The 20,963-nt window shown below is 45.3% G+C and overlaps 1 pseudogene; it reads right to left on the bottom strand.

Moving 5' to 3' along the window:
* Positions 1-3,447: 3,447 nt before the first annotated feature.
* LOC141258646 (cingulin-like) lies at positions 3,448-9,931 on the bottom strand (annotated as a pseudogene).
* Positions 9,932-20,963: the final 11,032 nt, after the last annotated feature.

Genomic DNA, 20,963 nt, shown 5'->3' with positions numbered 1-20,963 from the left:
GGATGTAGGTAAGTTAATGCAGATTGGTTCCTGAAACTGAGGCATTCAGGCTATTATGAGAATGCTGATATATCGCTTTAATCTCTACCAATGTGGTTCCTTCTGGCCTGAATGACAGCTTTATCCTCCAATCATTTAAATGGTAGGTAACATTATAATGATATGATCTTCATGATTGGAAATAAGAGAGTCTATTCTATTGGCACATGGCTACAACAATACACATTGGCTTAGAGCCCAAACAGAGGTGATAAAAGCTACCTGGCGGCCATTTTGGGTGTCATTTAGCCTCTATCCCCTGATGACGCCGGTTAGGCGAAACATGTCAAAAGTGGAGGCTATAATTTTAGTTTACAATAGGACAGGTAGGGAATAGTGCAATAAGTGGTCCGCGGCCACAAGCATATGATAAGGGAAATAGATAGGATAACTATTGGATACACAGTTATGCCAATTGAATAATCCTGATAGTCCTCACTACCTGCGCCAATATTGGAATTTTAATATAAATTACTACTATAATAAGGATTTAATTATTAAAAGTTAAGTTTAATAGAGCTTTAGTTGGGGGTTCTATTTGCCAACAGGCAATATTTTAATGACTTAAAAATCGGACGACACACGCATGGTCCGTGTGACGTGTGATTTGTTTATCGCACCCATTAACTTGCATTGACGAGTCTCGTCCACTATACGGGCTCGGGCATTTAAGAAGGGGTTGTCTAAGTAGGAGAAGGGGTTGTTTGCAATTGATGACATATTCTTAGGATAGATTATCAATATGAGATCTGTTAAGGTCCAACTACCGGCAACTCCAAATGATCAGCTGAAATCCACTCTGACAGTGACCAGATGAATGCACTGTAAAGGGCGAAACATAGCATCCCCATACATTACTTAGTGGCTGTTGCTGAGTACTGCAGTTTATGCCGATTATCTCAGATTATCTCCCATTCATTTGAATATGAGATAAACAGCAGAACTCTGCAGCGGTCAATAACATATACTAGGCTGCTGAGCAATGTCCTGTACATCGTTTCACTTTTATGCAGGAGAAGATTTCAGCTGATCGGGATGAAAGGTGTCTAAACCCCCACCAATCTCTCCTATGAATAGGTCATCAATTAAATCTGTTTAAAATTGGTTAGTTGTGTCATAAAAAGTCTTACATATGCCAGGGCTTTTTCATACATTTCCTCAAAAGCACAATTATTTGAAAACTGTTCTGGAGCAGAGAGCTACTGGTTCCCTACCCCACAACATCTATACAATCCAACAGCCTATCAGAGGTCAGCAGCAAAAGGTGACGTCAGCATCCTATCACAGGCGGCACAGTGACATCATTGTATTGTGCAGCCTCCGCCAAAAGATAAAACAGAAAGAAGGGGCTGCTTGTCAAGTGTGCGAGGCATGCCTTTTTTTTAATAGTTATATTTATCGGTGTATGGGTGACATTATTGCTTTATGGGTATAAATTGAATTTTATTTTATTTTATTTTTTTTTTGTATCAGAGCATAGTGGCCAGAATTGGGGTCATTATAACTTTATAGGGATCAGAAAGAGGGACATTATTACTATATGGGGGCAACAATGAGGAGATTTTATTACTGCATGAGAACAATGAATACACTATTACTTTATTGCCACATTTGAAAACATTACCACTGTATGACTGCCACAATATTGTACATTATTACTGTAACAGGGCCATAATAGAAGACATTATTACTGAATGGGGACATTATTAATATGGGGGCCAAAATAGGGCACATCATTAGTGATTGGGCCCACAATGGAGGATTTCAATCGGGGCGTTAGCTATGAGTCACTGAATATATGTGTATTGCATACATTCATATTATCTAAAGATGTGTATAATGGTCACTGGTGATATTAGCGCAGTAGTTTTTGTTAACGATCGGTGGGGTGGTATTATTTGATCACCATTGTATATGCTAGTAATATACTGTCTAACATCATGTCCTCCCTCTATCTTAAACTGAATCTCTCCACAACTGAACTTCTTGTGTTTCCCCCCTCTACCAACCTAACTCTACCTAACATCGAAATTACCTTGGAGGGTTCAACCATAACTCCCAAGCAGCACGCCCGCTGCCTTGGGGTCATATTCGACACTAACCTTTCCTTTACTCCCTATATCCGATCACTCACTCGCTCTTGTCACCTGCACCTTAAAAACATCTCCAGAATCCGATCTTTTCTCACTTTTGAAACTGCTAAAACTTTTACTGTCGCTCTTATTCACTCTCGTCTGGACTACTGCAACTCTCTTCTGATCGGTCTCCCTCTTACCAAAATTTCCCCTCTCCAATCTGTCCTGAATGCGGCAGCCAGGGTCGTATTTCTGTCCAGCCGCTTCACCGATGCCTCCACCTTGTGCCAGTCATTACACTGGTTACCCATTCGCTACAGGGTCCAATGTAAACTCATTGCTCTCACCCACAAAGCTCTCCACAGTTCTGCACCACCTTATATCTCCTCTCTCATCTCAGTCTATCGTCCTACATGTGCCCTCCGTTCCACAAATGACCTAAGACTAACATCCCCCATAATCTGAACCTCGCACCTCCGTCTCCAAGACTTCTCTCGTGCTGCGCCAGTTCTCTGGAATGCTCTACCCCAGACGATCCGATTAATGCCTAGCCCCGATGTCTTCAAGCGCGCTTTAAAAACCCATCTCTTTAAACAAGCCTACCACCTCAAATACCCAGTAAACTAACTTTCCCCTGTTCCCTCCTAAATACTATTCAGAATCTGCTCCCTACTGTTCATCTGTCTCTACACCCTCCATGCACACGATAACTGCACTCGGTAATTGAGTATTGCACTTGAACATACAGGCTGATGACCGGATCATACAGCTTTATATGATAATCCCGACTTATTATAATTGCCAGACCTGAAATAACAAGCACTTTCCACCTATTGTGTCCCCCATTTCCTTGTAGATTGTAAGCTTGCGAGCAGGGACCTCACTCCTGATGTAACTGTTTAAACTGTCTCAACTTGTATTGAATTTATTGTTTGTACATGTCCCCGCTTAATTGTAAAGTGCTGCGGAATATGTTGGCGCTATATAAATAAAAAATATTATTATTACTGTATAATCATGGTGTTGTGGTATTATTTGTCCTTTATATTTGGTATTGGTAACATTTACTTTGATATAGTGGGTTATTTTAGTAAACAGGATGGTGGTTATATTCAGACACTATGTTGTGATAAGATATGGTCATAATGCGGCGGCATTATTAATCCCTCTCTTACACTTCCCCAACACCCTACTATATCAACAGTTATTCATGCATGGGACAAACTTTTCAAGTAAAAAAATGTAAAAATGTGATAAAATCAAAAACATCTCAATTTATTTTATCGAACTTATTTCTGGGCAAAAAATTCCCGACTCTTGGAAATCTTTGGGCTTAAAGAAAATCAGGGATTTTCATGATGGAATCAAATGTATTCCCTTCCAAAACCTAAAAATGTGTAATAAGCTAACTGATTCAGATATTGGAATTTTCAACAGTATAAAGAAAACAATATCTATCCTCTTAAAACAAAAAACTCTAGCAACCGAACCCATTAGCTTACTTCTTTGCAAGTGAAACAGTAACTTGTTATGGAGGACCAAAAATATATATGATTTCATGAACCAAGATACCTCTTTTGGAAAAACTCCTTTTATGTAAAACTGGGAAAGAGATTTGAAGAAAACCTTTTCTCCTGAGCAATGGCAAGCTAGTTTATAATCCACTTACTCATCAAACATTTGCGCCTCCTTACACAAGGCCTTTTACAAAACCATCTCTAGATGGTATTTTACTTCAAATAAACTAGCAAAGGCTTTCACAAACCAATCACCTCTTTGTTTGAGGGAATGCGGGCTCAAGGGAGATTTATTACACATTCTTTGGGAATGTCCCAAACTTCAACATTTTTGGAAAGAAATATCATTACTTATCAATCAAATAACAAGACAAAACATTATTTTACTTCCCCAAATGGCTGTACTATCTTTAGATTTGGATGTGGTAAATCCATCTTTGAGACCTACAGTACAGACCAAAAGTTTGGACACACCTTCTCATTTAAAGGTTTTTCTGTATTTTCATGACTATGAAAATTGTACATTCATACTGAAGGCATCAAAACTATGAATTAACACATGTGGAATAATATACTTAACAAAAAAGTGTGAAACAACTGAAAATATGTCTTATATTCTAGGTTCTTCAAAGTAGACACCTTTTGCTTTGATGACTGCTTTGCACACTCTTGGCATTCTCTTGATGAGCTTCAAGAGGTAGTCACCAAAAATGGTTTTCACTTCACAGGTGTGCCCTGTCAGGTTTAATAAGTGGGATTTCTTGCCTTATAAATGGGGTTGGGACCATCAGTTGTGTTGTGCAGAAGTCTGGTGGATACACAGCTGATACTCCTACTGAATAGACTGTTAGAATTTGTATTATGGCAAGAAAAAAGCAGCTAAGTAAAGAAAAATGAGTGGCCATCATTACTTTTAGAAATGAAGGTCAGCCAGTCCGAAAACTTGGGAAAACTTTGAAAGTGTCCCCAAGTGCAGTGCAAAAACCATCAAGCGCTACAAAGAAACTGGCTCACATGAGGACCGCCCCAGGAAAGGAAGACCAAGAGTCACCTCTGCTTCTGAGGATAAGTTTATCCGAGTCACCAGCCTCAGAAATCGCAGGTTAACAGCAGCTCAGATTAGAGACCAGGTCAATGCCACACAGAGTTCTAGCAGCAGACACATCTCTTCAACAACTGTTAAGAGGAGACTTTGTGCAGCAGGCCTTCATGGTAAAATAGCTGCTAGGAAACCACTGCTAAGGACAGACAACAAGCAGAAGGGACTTGTTTGGGCTAAAGAACACAAGGAATGGACTTTAGACCAGTGGAAATCTGTGCTTTGGTCTGATGAGTCCAAATTTAAGATCTTTGGTTCCCACCACCGTGTCTTTGTGCGACGCAGAAAAGGTGAACGGATGGACTCTACATGCCTGGTTCCCATCGTGAAGCATGGAGGAGGAGGTGTGATGGTGTGGGGGTGCTTTGCTGGTGACACTGTTGGGGATTTATTCAAAATTGAAGGCATACTGAACCAGCATGGCTACCACAGCATCTTGCAGCGGCATGCTATTCCATCCGGTTTGTGTTTAGTTGGACCATCATTTATTTTTCAACAGGACAATGACCCCAAACACACCTCCAGGCTGTGTAAGGGCTATTTGACCAAGAAGGAGAGTGATGGGGTGCTACGTCAGATGACCTGGCCTCCACAGTCACCAGACCTGAACCCAATCGAGATGGTTTGGGGTGAGCTGGACCGCAGAGTGAAGGCAAAAGGGCCAACAAGTGCTAAGCATCTCTGGGAACTCCTTCAAGATTGTTGGAAGACCATTTCCGGTGACTACCTCCTGAAGCTCATCAAGAGAATGCCAAGAGTGTGCAAAGCAGTCATCAAAGCAAAAGGTGGCTACTTTGAAGAACCTAGAATATAAGACATATTTTCAGTTGTTTCACACTTTTTTGTTAAGTATATAATTCCACATGTGTTAATTCATAGTTTTGATGCCTTCAGTGTGAATGTACAATTTTCATAGTCAAGAAAATGCAGAAAAATCTTTAAATGAGGTGTGTCCAAACTTTTGGTCTGTACTGTATATGCAAGATTTTCTTCTGTTCCTATAGCGGAGAATGACACCATGCCGTCTTCATCCGGTATCCAGTCCTGATGATCATGTGGACTGCTTACTTTCATAACACCAGACTTCTTTACCATCATTTGCATGGCTTGGCCATTTTTCCCAGTGAGCTTTCTTACCAGAGCATGAGGCACCCAGATGACTTCTTCCCGCAGACTTTGAGCTTTTCTCATAAGCTCCAGTTGTCTAATGGCTTGTTCCGTCTTCAACCGGACAATCCGCTTCGTGCGAACACATCTGTAACATCCCTGGCGGCGTGCTGGCATGGCTTACCACTTCCCACCATGCAAGACCGCCAACTTACCTATCAGTCCAGGCTGCACACTTTGCTCCAGTACCTGCTCTGTGCATGTCTCTTGTCTGATTGCTTAGGGCGGCGGCGCGGTTACTGCCTGATTCTTATAGTTACTGTGTGCGCACTCCTAATGCCTCCCCAGCCTATTGCTGTGAGCACTGGATACTTAAACCCCCTCCACCCAGTAGGAGTTGCCAGGTCCTGTCCTGTATCTTGTCTGTTTCCGCCACCCTGGGGGCTGTATACCCAGGCCCGTTACCTGTATCTGTGACTTCTAGTCTGTTCCGCCACCCTTGGGGCTGTATACCCAGGCCTGTTGCCTGTATCTGTGACTTCTAGTCTGTTTCCGCCACCCTGGGGGCTGAGTTCCAAGGCTCGTTCCTGTATCTTGTTCCTGGTTCAGTTCCTGTCTGAACAGTGTCCTAGCCCGTTACCTGTTTGTCTCTATGTCCGAACCTTCCCTTTTCCTGCAGTGTCTGAACCTGCACCTAACTCCAACTCGTTGTCTCTGTATTTCTGTTTGTGAGTTTTGTGTCCACTCGCTGCTTCAATGCAATTACCTTGTGTGTATCTGGTTCTGCTTGTCCCGTTTACCTGCCTCCGTATCTACCTCCTGTGTTCTAACTATCTTCCTGTATTTTCCAGTCTGTTCCATGTGAACAGAGCACTGTCCTGCCTGCCTGCACCTTCTGTTCTGTTCTGCTTGTTCACCGCACCTGCGGTTTAGCTCTGCTCTGCTTGTCCACCGCACCTGCGGTTTCGCTCTGATCTGCTTGTCCACCGCACCTGCGGTTTCGCTCTGCTTGTCCATCGCACCAGCGGTTTCGCTCTGCTCTGCTTGTTCACCGCACCTTCGGTTTTGCTCTGCTCTGCTTGTTCACCGCACTTGCGATTTCGCTCTGCTCTGCTTGTTCACCCCATCTGCGGTTTTGCTCTGCTAGTCCACCGCACCGGCGGCTCTGTTCCTGTATCCCAGTCTGTACTGGTCCCTATCCAGCCTGCGTTCATACCTGCCAGTACCCGCCTGTCTGTATACCAGCCGTGCCTGCCAGTACCCGCCTGTCTGCATACCAGCTGTGCCTGCCAGTACCCGCCTGTCTGCATACCAGCTGTGCCTGCCAGTACCCGCCTGTCTGCATACCAGCTGTGCCTGCCAGTACCCGCCTGTCTGCATACCAGCTGTGCCTCCCTGTACCCACCTATCTGCATACCAGCTGTGTCTGCCAGTACCCACCTGTCTGCATACCAGCTGTGCCTGCTCGTTCCTGCATTCCCCGGTGTGGGTCAACAGCTGTGACCGGGGTCTGACTTGGAGTAGCACCTGGTCCCTCTGCTCGGTTCCTCCCTGGTTCACGGAGTCGACTGAGCCGCCGTGCGACCTTGGTTGGACCGAGTTGATACTTAGTCACGCCCCTCCAGGCACTCCTCAGTTCATGGTGCAGTGGGATCACTAACCACGCTCACGCCAGTTAGTCTGGGCGTGAGTGTTACAGTTTGCTCAGGCCATGGTCCCCGTTGAATCCCACGGTCCTTCGCTCTCAGAGACATTTGAATCCTTGTCTGGCAAATACGTGCACCAAGGAAAAAAATTTTCTCAAGCTGAAGTCCAGGCGATTTACGCACCAGCCCAAATGGAACTATCAGCACTAGTTCCTGCGGATCCACCACGGTACTATGGGGATCCAAAACAAAGCCGTGCATTTGTGGAGCAATGCATGCTGCATTTCAAAATCTATGCTCACTATTTTCCCACTGATCGGGCTAAAGTAGCATTTCTGATGTCCTACCTAGTGGGTGATGCCTTGAATTGGATCACCCCCCTATGGGAAGCATGGGATCCTATCGTCTCTGACCTGGAGTAGCACCTGGTCCCTCTGCTCGGTTCCTCCCTGGTTCACGGAGTCGACTGAGCCGCCGTGCGACCTTGGTCGGACCGAGTTGATACTTAGACACGCCCCTCCAGGCACTCCTCGGTTCATGGTCCAGTGGGATCACTAACCACGCTCACGCCAATTAGTCCGGGCGTGAGCGTAACAACATCGCCAGTGCATGTCACTTAGGACAGCCACCCTCTTCACTGTGACTTTGGTTGTGGACAGGACCACCAGCTGTTTAGCTTTTGAGGTCGAGTACACCTTACAGGCTCCCACGGCCTTCTTAAACTCTTCATGTACTGACTCTCTGGTGCATTCTTCTCTCCAATCTTCGGGTACATCTATGAGGCACTTGTGCCGAGAAGTTTCTGTCTCACCAGTGGTCTCCAAACGATCATCTGGCCCAGGTTTCAGGGACAACTGACTTTCAGATTCTTCACCCTGTATGCTTCCCCTGAGCTGACTCACAGCTATGAACTCAAGAATTGTCCTCTTGACATCTTCCATCCCAATACTGATCTTCTTTTAACACTTCCTCAGCTCTCCTCAGGTCCACCTTCTTATGGTATAAAGGATTAAGCGCAACTTGTTTGCCCTTTTCCTTCTCCAAGGCGGCCTCGTCCACTGATTGGTACTTTGCCAGGTGACCTTTGAGCTTGAAAACTTCTTCCTCTAGCTCAGCTACTCGCCTCTCAGCAGCCCATCCCTGAAGCTCTTCCTGCTTCAACTGCTCCTTTATTAGCAGAATTCTCTCAGCCCTCTCTGTCTCCAATGCGCCCACTCGGCTCTCGACAGCCAGTCTCTCAAGCTTCTCTTGCTTCAAATGGGCTTGTAGCGTCTCCTTGAGCTCCTTGATCTCGGCTCTTACATCCACCGAATCATCCAAGCTCACATTATTCGAGGAGGTATTTGCTTCATACCTCCCTTCTCCAGTGGCAAATTCGTGACCCTGGTCTGTGGCTTCTCCGATAGACTCCTCCATCTTTTTCTGCTCAGCTTCCATCCTGCCGATTCTATCCTTAAGGCACGTCTCTGCCCTCTGGGGATCATCACAGAACGTCTTCAGCTCCTTCACCTGAGCTTCCAGTCCTAGGATCTTTCTGCGGAGATCATCATTCTCATCATGGGTGTCCTGCAGAGTGGTCTCAATCACTTGGCGCATGTGCTCTGCATCCGCCTTATCATCCTCTAGTTTTTTCTTAACCTTGAGGAGATCCTCATAGTCCCTTTTGGCTTGTTGCAGGTCCCTATTGTGTTCATCATACTCCTTTTTGGATTCACGCAGCTCCCGATTGAACTGTTCGCGCAGTTGTTCTAGGTCTTGATCGCGTCCAGAAACTTCATCCTTCAGTGCCCCTTTTAAGGCAGATAGCTCCCTATCCCACTGGTGTAGTCGCTCGTTCAGCCTTTGCTTCTCCTGCATCAGCTGCTTCATCTGCTCCTGAAATCTCTGTACTTCCTTTCTTATGACCTCTGCTTCCTCCGCATCCACAGAGCTTTTCTTCACTTGGTTCAGCTCTGACTGTACCAGGGAGAAACGATTTTTCATCTCATTCAGCTCATCTTCAGAATCCTCTTTCTCAAGCTTCAACTGCAAAACCTCCTCCTTGGTTTTGCGGAGGTGCTCTTTACTTTTCTGGAACATTTCCTTCCATTGGTTGATTTCCTCACTGCTTTCCTCCAGTTTTCGCTGTAAGTTCTTCACAACCTGGTTTATTTTCTGCCGTTCAGACTCCAGGCTTAGCTGGTCCTGGGACACGTTCTCCATGTTTTTCCTTAGTTGCTGCACGTCACTCTAATACTGCCGCCTGACAGGCTCCAGCTCTTGGTCATGATTGGCCACCTCCTCTTTCAGCACCCCCTTCAGGGCTGTCAGTTCCTGATCCTTCTGTCTCAATAGATCATCCTGCTTGTACCGAATCTGCAGAACTGCATGCAACTCTTCCTCCTGATCTTCTTTGTTGTCTGATACAGTACCGGAGGTTGCTACTGGCAACGTCACCTCCTCTTCCATCTTGATCTCCTCTGCTTCTAAAGGAGGATCCACAATCAAAATAATTGCATTTTCTTTATTTACCCTTTCAGCAAAGGCTACAGGAGCAACTTTTTTGTGGACCTTGCGCCTTCGACGACGAGAGGCGGACTTTCTCACCTCGTTTAATTCCTCCTGACTGAACTCTCTATCTACTTTCGCAGTGTCACCGTCAGCTGTGGGGTCTGTGTCACTCCTCATGGTGTTGTGGACCAACAAGTCACCTCCCACTTTGATGTCAACCCCTTCTACTGGAGCTACCCAGTTATCAACGGTTGAATTGTCATTTTTAGGTGGTACCAACACACGACCAGTAACCAATTCTGGTTTCGTATGCTCCACCCCCTTTTGAGACTCCTCACCTTTTGGACAACCACACCTGTAGGGGGTATTTAAAAAAAAAAAAAAAAAACGGCAATAGTCTTAGGACCCAGTTCACAACATATCTTACTACCTCCCTGGGCACTCTGAAATAGTACCGGCGCCACAGGAGATCTCAAGGAATGGTCCGCTGCCACCATTCTGTAAGGTGCCAACAGCTCCTGCCGTTCCTGTACCATGTACTGTTGTAGTTTCTCAAATATCTGCTGCTGCAATTTTAACAGGCACTTTAATTGCTCAATACCTTCAGTCTCATTTGCTGCTCCCTTCACAGCCATCTTTATCAGCTCCTGCATTTCTTCAGGACACTCTATTTTGCTGAAGAGCATTTGCAGCCGGTCATCTAACCCCTTCTCCATTCCATCTGGGGATACTGCTCTATTCATAGCCAATCATGGTACGCTGCTCACACCGCTCTCCCCGGAAAAAATTTTCATGGCCCCACCAAGCCACAGCAAACCAGGTTTGAGTGCGACGACAATTTTCGTAACCCCGCCGAGTTACAGACAGATGCTTTAATCTTCGTGGCCCCGCCGAGCCACAGCCAGATGCTTGCATTCACGTTTGTCGTCCTGTGCCGTTACCCCTAGCAACCAGGCAACAGTTGACCGCATTCTCTAACCAATTGAGGTAGCGCTATTGATCATGTTGAGGGGCACTCACTTCACTGGGTCAATTAAAGCACACATGCAACGTTTTCCGGTAATCTGAAGTCCAGCAGTTTATTACACATCATAAACTGCTTATAACATAGTCCATCTCAGTGGCTCGCAGGAATGTTACACATGTAATGTCCTAGAGCCTTTCCAGTGGCAGCTATGCCCGCTTGACTTCAGATATAGTCTTCAGCAAGGTAACAACATCAATGTCCATATCAGGCACCATTTTTACCTTTTGCCAGGTCTAGCTGCTTCCATCAGCTCTGTTCTGCCAAACCTGTGGTTTAAGGCTCACCAGGTATGGCCTCCAGGCCTCGTGCCTTCCAGGGCTAATGGTGTCCCAGACACAGGGATCAGGTCTCTTGCCTCCTGTGTTTCAAAACCACCCGGATATATATATCCTCGGTGCCCACAGGATCTGTGATGATGTCACAGTCATATGATCAGTCACCTGAAGGGGAGGTACGTGGTCAGCCAGAACACACCCCCTCCGACATTTTGGCAATGCAGCAAGCCGCTGCATTACAACAGAAAGCAAAATACTACATCAGGCCGCAGAATAGGTGTGGCATGTGCAGTTGCCAAATTGGACTCGTTAAACAAATGTGCAAAAACAGGCACAATTTTTTTACTATTTATTTAACAAAATTTAATCCACTTCCCAAAATTGAAAATAAGACATTTTGGGTAGGTACCAAAAAGTCAGCACCTGCAATAGGGTGCTGTATTTGTATGGCGTGTACGGATTTAATAATTGACTAGAGAAGCAGATGTGCAATAAAAAATTGTTTGCAACTCGCATTCATTGTGAAATAGACAGTCTGTAATTTAGGGAATTTTCTTTTGTATTTTTTAAAAAATAATTATTCCGCCATTCACAAAGAAGATTGACACAAGAAATAAAATTCTCAGTACAATTGCTTATGACTGGCAAGACACCTCATCTTTGACGGACACTAATTTCAGATCTGTCTTCTGTAGCTTGGTGTTGCTTTCTACTGCATTAAAGGGACTAACTAAGTACAGGCACTCGGTGCACTATTGCATGGCCAAACATTTAACTACACCTTCCCACCTGTTGTTTTCCCTCTATCTCCACTCCATCCAGTCTTTGATTGAGAGCTCTGGTTTTATAGAGCAAGAGAAAGGCTGAGATAGATGGAACTCAAGTAGGTGGGAAGGTGCACTGGAATGTTTGGCCACGCCATGATGCACCTGTAAGAAGAGGAGATGGTACCCCTGAAGATCCCCTGCGTGATGTGGTAATAGTGAGGAAAGACTGCCATCTACTGGCTGGACGAAACCATGTAAAACCAACTGGCACCAGAAGAGATGCAGAGGGAGCGAATTCATGTGCGGGAACCCGGTCAGGTGCCTGGGATGACGGAGTTCCCGGATATAAATGTCCTGCATGCCAAAGCGCGGCAGGATCTGGCGCAAAGGAGAGGAGTGGTGAGGACGTGGGCTAGAGACGACACTGATGCCAATGCAACAGGCTTCAGCGGAGAGGGTGTTGGCTGTCGTCAGACAGAGCCCGGACAAAGCCCAGTGAAATCCAAAGACCCAACTGCGCCGGTCAAGACCCATAGCCCAGACTGTGTCAGTCAAGATCAGAATCTTCGCCCGACGTCAGTCAAGATCCAGAGCCTAGACAATGCCCGTCGAGAGCCGGGATGCAACTCTCTCTTCCTCAAGCCTAGGAGACACCCTACACAGGAAGCTCAACGTTACTTGATAGACTTAGTTAGAAGTACTTGCGGCCTAGCGGGAAAACCGATGACCCCCGTTAGGGCCATTGTTGCAGGAAGAGGTAATGTAGTAGCTCCCCAGGAACGGGTGTACAACCCTTTTAGGAAGGACACAAGTATAATCCCTGAGAGACTTTTCCGTTATTCAAATTCTATGCTAAAATCCATTGATTTGCACAAATATATTTGCAAATTGTCAAATTTGCGATGGAAATTGTGAAAGTTAAAAAATTCAACACAAATCTGATTTGTTTATCTCTAATTGTAACAAATTCTGAGCAATTCTAACAAAAATTTTGTGCTGACAAACCCATTTAAAAGACAACCATTTGGAAGAAATTCAGACTTTAGAGAAACATGTGCCACTAAGGTTTCAATCTATACAAAATAAGTACAATTATTTTTCATAACGACTAATGCATTGTGTAAGGTACCTGAGCTGATACTAAACTCTTCAGGGTAATCAACACAGAGGAGTATAATTTAATATTACAGAGGGATTTATGTAAGCTGGAGGCTTGGGATGAGAAATGGCAATTGAAGTTTAATATAGATAAATGTAAAGCGGTGGGCTTCAGGAAAATGGCGCCAGAGGCGGCACATGCACAGATTGAGATCTTGGCTCATCACTGAGCCGAGATCTGAGCCTACATCTGGGGGTCCACCTCCAGTAGACATATATGCCCGAAAAATAACGCACATCAGAGCACACATTTGCACCATAAGCATACGCCTGAATCCCATTTTGCGAGGGGTTCAAACGTAAGCCCCAACGGGACCAGTGTGTGACAAAACGCAATGTGAAAGCACCCTTAAAGGTGATCTTATTACAATGTACAAGTATATGTAGGGACAATACAAAGATCTTTCTAATGATCTTTTTTACACCTAGGCCTGCGACGGTAACAAGGTTCATCCTCTACATCTAGAGGAAAGAAGGTTTAATCATAATCAAAGACGCAGATTCTTTACTGTAAGAGCAGAGATATTATGGAACTCACTGCCACGTGATGTGATGATGGTTGATTCACTACAAAAGTACAAGGAGAACCTGGACGCTTTTCTTGAAAAATATAATATTACAGGTTATATTTACTAATTTCTGTGATGGGACATTGTTGCAGGGAACTAGTCTGATCACCGGAGATATTAGCATCTGCCTCATTGGGATTTTGCCTTCGTTTAGATCAACATGTTAGGCTATGAGTAGAACTCGATGGACTTATGTCTACCTTCAGCCTTAAAAACTATGAACAGTTTCTGCAGGATATAAAACAATATCTCATTGTGACACAAACAGAAGATAAAAGTTTATGTGATAGAATTATCTTGCAAGGACTGATCACAGGATTAGCACTCACTTTCTGTAATCTGCTGCATAAGTGCTTTGAATTGCTAGCCAGCATCACCATTCCTTTCCTTTAAAGTGGCTAGAATAAGCTCAAGTGTTTGACTGGTGATATTATAACCAATCCTAGAAATAATAGCTCTCTAGTGCTTGCTAATACATTTCAGGAGTTTCTAAATTCACAAAAGGATAAACAATATATTTTGAATCAGTAGTTCTATGTCAAAAACAGAAGAGGAAGAAACACAAAATAACTGTAATGAGAAGATTCCCACCTCTACATTGTGTAGGTCCCATTCTTTTGACAGTATGCTTTATTACACACTAAGGAGCTGCTTACACCTGTTCTTGACAATCCAAGAAGGAATTTTGCCATCCCATTTTCACCAACCACTTTCTCACCGACCCCTTTAAATGAAACACACGACTGCTTGCGACATGGGTTAAATGGCCACAGCAGCCTTTTATTAAAACAATACACACACGATCTAAGGTAGCCACAACAATGGCGCCGCAAAACATTATAAACAATAACAATATAAACATTACATATATAATAACAACAGATAAGACTGGTTCAGAAGCAACACCAACGGATATCCCTGGCCGCAACACACCAGCCAAGAGATGAGATATTAATATCCCGTAATTAATACACCTACCCCTTGCAGGACCTACAACTGCAAGTTACCTTGATCTGTAACAGAAGCCACTATTCACCACTAGTGACTTCCCACCAAACAGACATTACCAATAATTATAATCAGCCTCTGAACCAGACGTATCCCCCGCCACAGCCCCTGACACGTGACACCTTACGTAGCCTGGGCCTGCCACACCCCCAAAGCTTGCTCAATACCGTCACTTAAGCCCAAAGACCATAAGTCAATCCCAATTTCATTGAGATGCATACCATCCAATCTCAAGTGCTCCCTTGACGGCACCTCCAAATCCTTGTGCCTCACCAGTATACCACCATTCCTTGCCACAAAAGGAGCCACTGTTTTGTTCACTTTGATCCTGGTCTTAGTGATCCGTTCCACTGACTTTGTGTACCTCCAGTTGAACCATGCCACTATATTAAACAAAATAATAATCTCCAGATAGGACGACCACAGCCTTAAAAGGTCAAACTTAATGTCTCTAATTAACTCCCGAGATGATCTTACTCCAAGAGCATTTCCTCCCACGTGTAAAACTAGCACATTTGGTGGCTGATCCACTCTGCAATAGTACAAGACTTCAGGCAAACCCCTCACCCAAGTCATACCACGAATTCTGAGACACTTGATCCGTGCCGTGGACCAAGCCTACCCGAGCTGCCGACCATCCAGGCGAACATCGGCCCGCAACACCCCCACCCTGAACACATCTGAGTGACCCAGGATCCAAATTATCATGTACCTACAGCAAAACAAAAAACAATCACCATATCAATGCACTTATTACTACGACCCAAACACATAAACAACTCCAGACCCACTCGACCTTATACAGCCACAAGGTGAGGGCGGACATAAGAACAAAACCGCGTGGATTCCCAACACCCAATGCGCCGAATAATCTCATCTCCCAAACCCCCTATTCCTCGGGTCTTTCACCCATATCCAACAAACATTGCCTAAAAACTGCAATGAACTGATACTTTGAAAGTGAAGAACCATTTTCATACCTTAAAAAATTAACCCGGAATACCACCCCGAATCTCCACAAAACGTTTTACCACAGCAATAGGGCAGGCCTCATGACCCGGAAGTGCACATAACACCACTAGATTATCTCGACCATACTGATCCTTCTTAGAACGACGTAAAACGCATTCCAGCCTGTCATTTAACAAGAGAACATCACCCAAATCCACCAATTTATCCTCTGGAAGCCAACACTCCATGGCTACACTATCGATCAATATGCTCAAAAAACGCATCACCGTGGCTGTGCCCTCGGTCTCTTCTGCAGCTAAAGGAATATCGAACAATGCTGCTACCTTCTTTAATGTTACCAATAAAACTGAACACACCAACGAACCTGAGGGACCAACACAAAAGAAATCATCCAAGAAATGAATTATTGAAGGAACTCCTGACACATCCCGAACAACCTACTCAACGAATGAACTGAAAGCCTCGAAGTACGAACACGAAATAGAGCAATCCATGGGTAAACACTGATCCACAAAAATTTCCCCATCCCACATACTTCCCAACAGATGAAGACTGTCAGGATGCACTGGGAGCAGGCGAAAGGACGCTTTAATGTCAGATTTTGCCATCAAAGCCCCCCACCCCGCTGCCCTCACCAAATCCAATGCCTTATCAAACAAAACATATGGCACTGACGATAACTCTGCCAAGATGCCATCATTCACTGAGACCACAGCTGGATAAGATAGGTGATGGATAAGCCGGAACGTATTAGGTTCCCGTTTGGGAACAACTCCCAAAGGAAAAATCCTCAACTCCGGCCATGTCGGATCCCGACATGGACCCACCATGCGCCCCAAGACTACTTCATTGTTCAACTTCTCCATCACTACACCAGGATGCTTCCTCGCCAATTTCAGATTTTCTGGCCGAAAATTGGATGCTCCAGGATTAAAAGGGGTCCTGAAACCTTCGGAAAAAACAAACTCAAGTAACTTGGCCGCCTCAGAATCCAGGTATCTATTTAAAAACGTAAGCATCGCCCCGACCCTTACCGGTGTCCTCCCTTTTTCCAGCACCTTCACCCGACTTTCCCTTTGCTCGTTTAAAGCATCTGCTGAGCTCATGACTATCCCCACAACACTCATGCTTAAAGTTACATGCTGCCCCACACTTGCACTGCCCCTCATTAAACTGCCAACAGAAACCTTTCTTTTGGACGCCGAAGATCCGCTAGCTGAGCTAGAACCTCTGGTACCTCCTTGAAAGGGCTGAGATGCAGGAGCTGTCATCAAATGCATCCATAAGGAAATATGCTTATGGTCCCACAGCATTCTAGGTCTCATGGCATTCTTTTGCCTAAACTGCTCATCATATCTGAGCCACGCCAAACCGCCATAAACTATGTACACTTTCCCTAACGCATCCATATAACCGAAAAGAGCTGAGCAGTGCTTCGGCTCCTTCTCCCCAATAACACTCCCCAAAACTGTGAACACCTGTAAACAATTCGCAAGTGTCCTTGGAATTAACAAATACCTACGCTTCTCTTCCTCATCCTTTTCCTTTTTGGAATCATTAGGTTTCACCTTGTCAAGATTAAACTTCTCCAACAAGAAAGAGTAAATTTCTACATTCCTCCCTTTCCAAATCTTCTCCCTAACCTCCTTCTTCAAGTGTGCCCCTAATGGGCCCTCAAGACATACGTACACCTCATTCCTGGAACTATCATCCAAACACACTACCTTATCCTCCTTTTCCTTTTCACTAGTACTTTTTTCTTGCACTACACCACATGAACCACTCTGTTGCTCTCCCGCTACCGTATCCTGTGTTACTGCTCTAGACTTCCCAGTTCCCAGCCCAGAGACCACAGGAGCTACCCATGCCCCTGCAGGAGACTTTTGGTCACTCACTACAGCCTGCTGAGATGCTAAGCCCAGCAAAACTCCCAACAACTGACCCCATAAATTGTGCCCCCCCATTTTAAAGCCTTGACTATTTCCAGCAATAACCCCAAAATTACTAACCCCAACACACCCCGAGCACAGCCCACAACAGGTAAATTATGAACAATTGATGTCTCCTCACAGGCTGCCTCGGAGACATTCTCAGACAAGCCGTGACATCTCCAGATGTAACTTGCTCATTATCGGATGGTCCCGGTGAAATCTTGCCTTCTTCTCTGCTGGACTCCCGATTTCCATCATGTCATCAGGCCTTGATTGAGCCGCAGAAGGGGTTGCCTGGCGACGATCTGCCTCCAAGGATGTCTCACCCTGGTCAGCTTCTTCCACTGGTCTCTTCTCACAACTGACAGATGGCCCCAGAAGGGCGCCGCGGGACACCCTGCCCCCGTGAGCCCTCGCAGTATCCCAGGACCCCAGTGATTCTTCCCCCATGTCGGGCCCGGCAGCAGCCTCAGGCCCACCCTGCCGACTGCAGGAAGGCTGCTCGCTTTCCACTAAGCCCATGGAACTGCGTCTTGCTGCCACCCCAGCACCTCCTGTAGCCCTGCTGAGCCGGTGCCCAGCTGGCCGCAATCCTCCCTTCTGACTGCAGGAAGGTTCCTTCCGCTCCCTACATCGCCTGTAATCACCCCAGAGGCCACCGCTACCTGTTGCTGCTTCCTGTCAGGCCACCCTCCCGACGAGGGCCCCATCCACCACTGCCGACTGCAGAGGGGCTGTACCGGGATCTCTCGCTGCTGGGCTTGACCCCCAGCCGGCACGTCACTGGGGGTCACTGCAACGCTGGTTCAGGGCCTAGCAGGCCTCAAACTGGAAGTAGGCCACGCTTCCGGCTTGCCCACTTCTAGTAGGTCGCGACTTCGGCGAGGATTCCTTCTGGGGACCGGAGAAGAATCAGCAGACTCACGCAGCTCCCCTGACTCCTGACGGGGCTCCTAGAGTGTCTCCTGCTCCGACTCTCACCTATTGGTGAGTAACGCTCCGGTGGCCAGGACCGCCGAGTGCGCACTGCGGGCGCGGGCACAGGCCCGTCTCAGCAGATGTGGAGGCGCAGGCCATCTGGAGCTGCTCCTGAACCATCCTAGTCCCCTAGATCACAGTAGCAGCCCTCACCAGCTCCATCAAGGCCGCAAGATCCGACATGGCTCCTCTGTCTGTTGTTCAGGATGTGTCCAGCTACGTTCCAGGAAGCAAGAGGAGGTAACTGACCCCTGCACCTTCATTTATTCACTCTTAATCCTGCCCCCAACCCTTCCCCCCAATCACAAACCCCCACACGTAACCCAAGTTTCCCATTCAAATTCTATAATTTTTTACTCCCCACCCTCTGAATTGTCATGTGGCCTGTATGCCCTATGGGGCTCCCTGGCCTCTCTGTACAGATGAACCGCGATACCTAGCAGAAGACACTTTGTGTTCAGCTGTATGCTTCCTCCAGACATGTTAAAGTTGTTCCCAAGAAATTTTGCTGATGTGTGTCAGATTTATACTGATAAAACCTTAATGTGGCTCAATGAAATTAAGGAAATTAAACGCAAATACAGTTTATAGCCAAGAACTACCCTTTAGAAACTTTGACTTCACAGCTACTAATCTCTTTATGGCTAGATTCACAGAGTTTTTAGGAAAAACACTACTGTGATTTCTTTTAGCCAAAGCAGTTAGCAAGAAAGTCTTCCTTTTTCTGTTGTCTTTCTTTTATATTTCCCATTCATTTTGAATCTACTTCTGGTTCAAAAAACTGCAGTTATATTTTTTCCAAAAACCCTGGGGCAGATGTGCTAGTGACTAGACCTTGTTGAAAAGTGGGCCACAGTTTGGTTCCATTCATCTCATAATATTGCATCACGTTTTAGACCTTTTATGTTTATAAAGACATTTTTCAACCTCATTTGGCTTATGGTGCTTTCACACTGCGTTTTGGCATCTGTTCATCGGTCCCATCGGGGCTTACGTCCTAACCCCCCACAAAACGGAATTTGGGCTTATGTGCCGACAGGGCTATAGACTGTAATAGTGCTGACAGAGTGAATGTGTGCTTTGTGGTATATCATTTTCGGGTGTGTACGCCTACTGGAGGAGACGCCCAGATGCAGTCTACTACATCTGAGTGTCTGCCTCTAGTATGTATATACGCCAGAAAATGATGCACAGCAAAGCACACGTTCTCTCTGTCGGCACCATTATAGTCTATGGCCCCGTCGGCTCATATGCCCGAAACCAGTTTTGCGGGGGGGGTTCGGACGTAAGACCCAACAGGACCAACAAACGGGTGCCAAAAGGCAATGTGAAAGTGCCCTTAGAGGAATTGGTGCATTACTTAAATGCAACAACTTGTCAATACTTTGGCACAATAAAGTGGAGCAAAGTAAGCCCACTAAGAACTAACGTAGATAGACAACAGTGCTAAATTTATCATCCAACATTAGCCAAATGTTTATCTACCATCAAGTCTAAATATTGGATTTGTAACTCTGCCCATTTCTATGAAAAGTTTTATAATAACTTAATAAAAGTACAGGCTAGTAGTCACCGACGGTAAGTTTCAGTAGATTATTTTTTCAGGACTATTTATTTAAAGGAAATATTCTGTTTAATGAGAATGTGGATTTAACAGAACATAATGAGTTTCATATTACTGTATATAAGTTCTAATATTATCTCTTGCATAAATAATTAAAATTAGTACTTTAAGTGACCATTTATTGCTAATTAGCATTTTTTTTAAATAAAAATTGCTCCTCCCTACCACATGTGTGTCTCTAGCACCTTTCTTCCTGATTCAGAGTGTAACATCAACCAGCGCAGCTGTCAGAATGAAGCCGTCTTGGAATGTTCGCAGGGCTAATTGTATGTCTCATGTGTTTGTTTGCTTCTGAGTTGTGTGGCGCTGTTATGGATATTGTTTTCATTCATAAATCATCTACCAGTCATGTCTCTGCCAATGTTGTGCTTCACAGATATCGTAATGTGCTTGCCAAGTGTTCTTAGTCAAAAAAGAATGTCTGCCTGATAAAGTAGTAATTTTATATCGAGAATTTCTTACAGAACATCTCTTTTCCTTCACCCAAAATCCCAGCAACTTCAGTGGCAGATCTGTGGAGCCATAAGGCCCCGTCACACTTAGCGACGCTGCAACGATCCCGACAACGATACGACCTGTCAGGGATCGTTGCTGCATCGCTATGTGATCGCTGGTGAGCTGTCAAACAGGCAGGCTAACCAACGATCAGGGGAGCAGCGACATCGTGGAAAGAATCTTTCC

This window comes from Phyllobates terribilis, unplaced genomic scaffold (genome assembly GCF_046119375.1).
Source record: "Phyllobates terribilis strain yellow unplaced genomic scaffold, ASM4611937v1 Scaffold_3__8_contigs__length_932513732, whole genome shotgun sequence".
Taxonomy (NCBI): domain Eukaryota; kingdom Metazoa; phylum Chordata; class Amphibia; order Anura; family Dendrobatidae; genus Phyllobates; species Phyllobates terribilis.
This window is presented reverse-complemented; position numbering and strand designations above follow the sequence as displayed.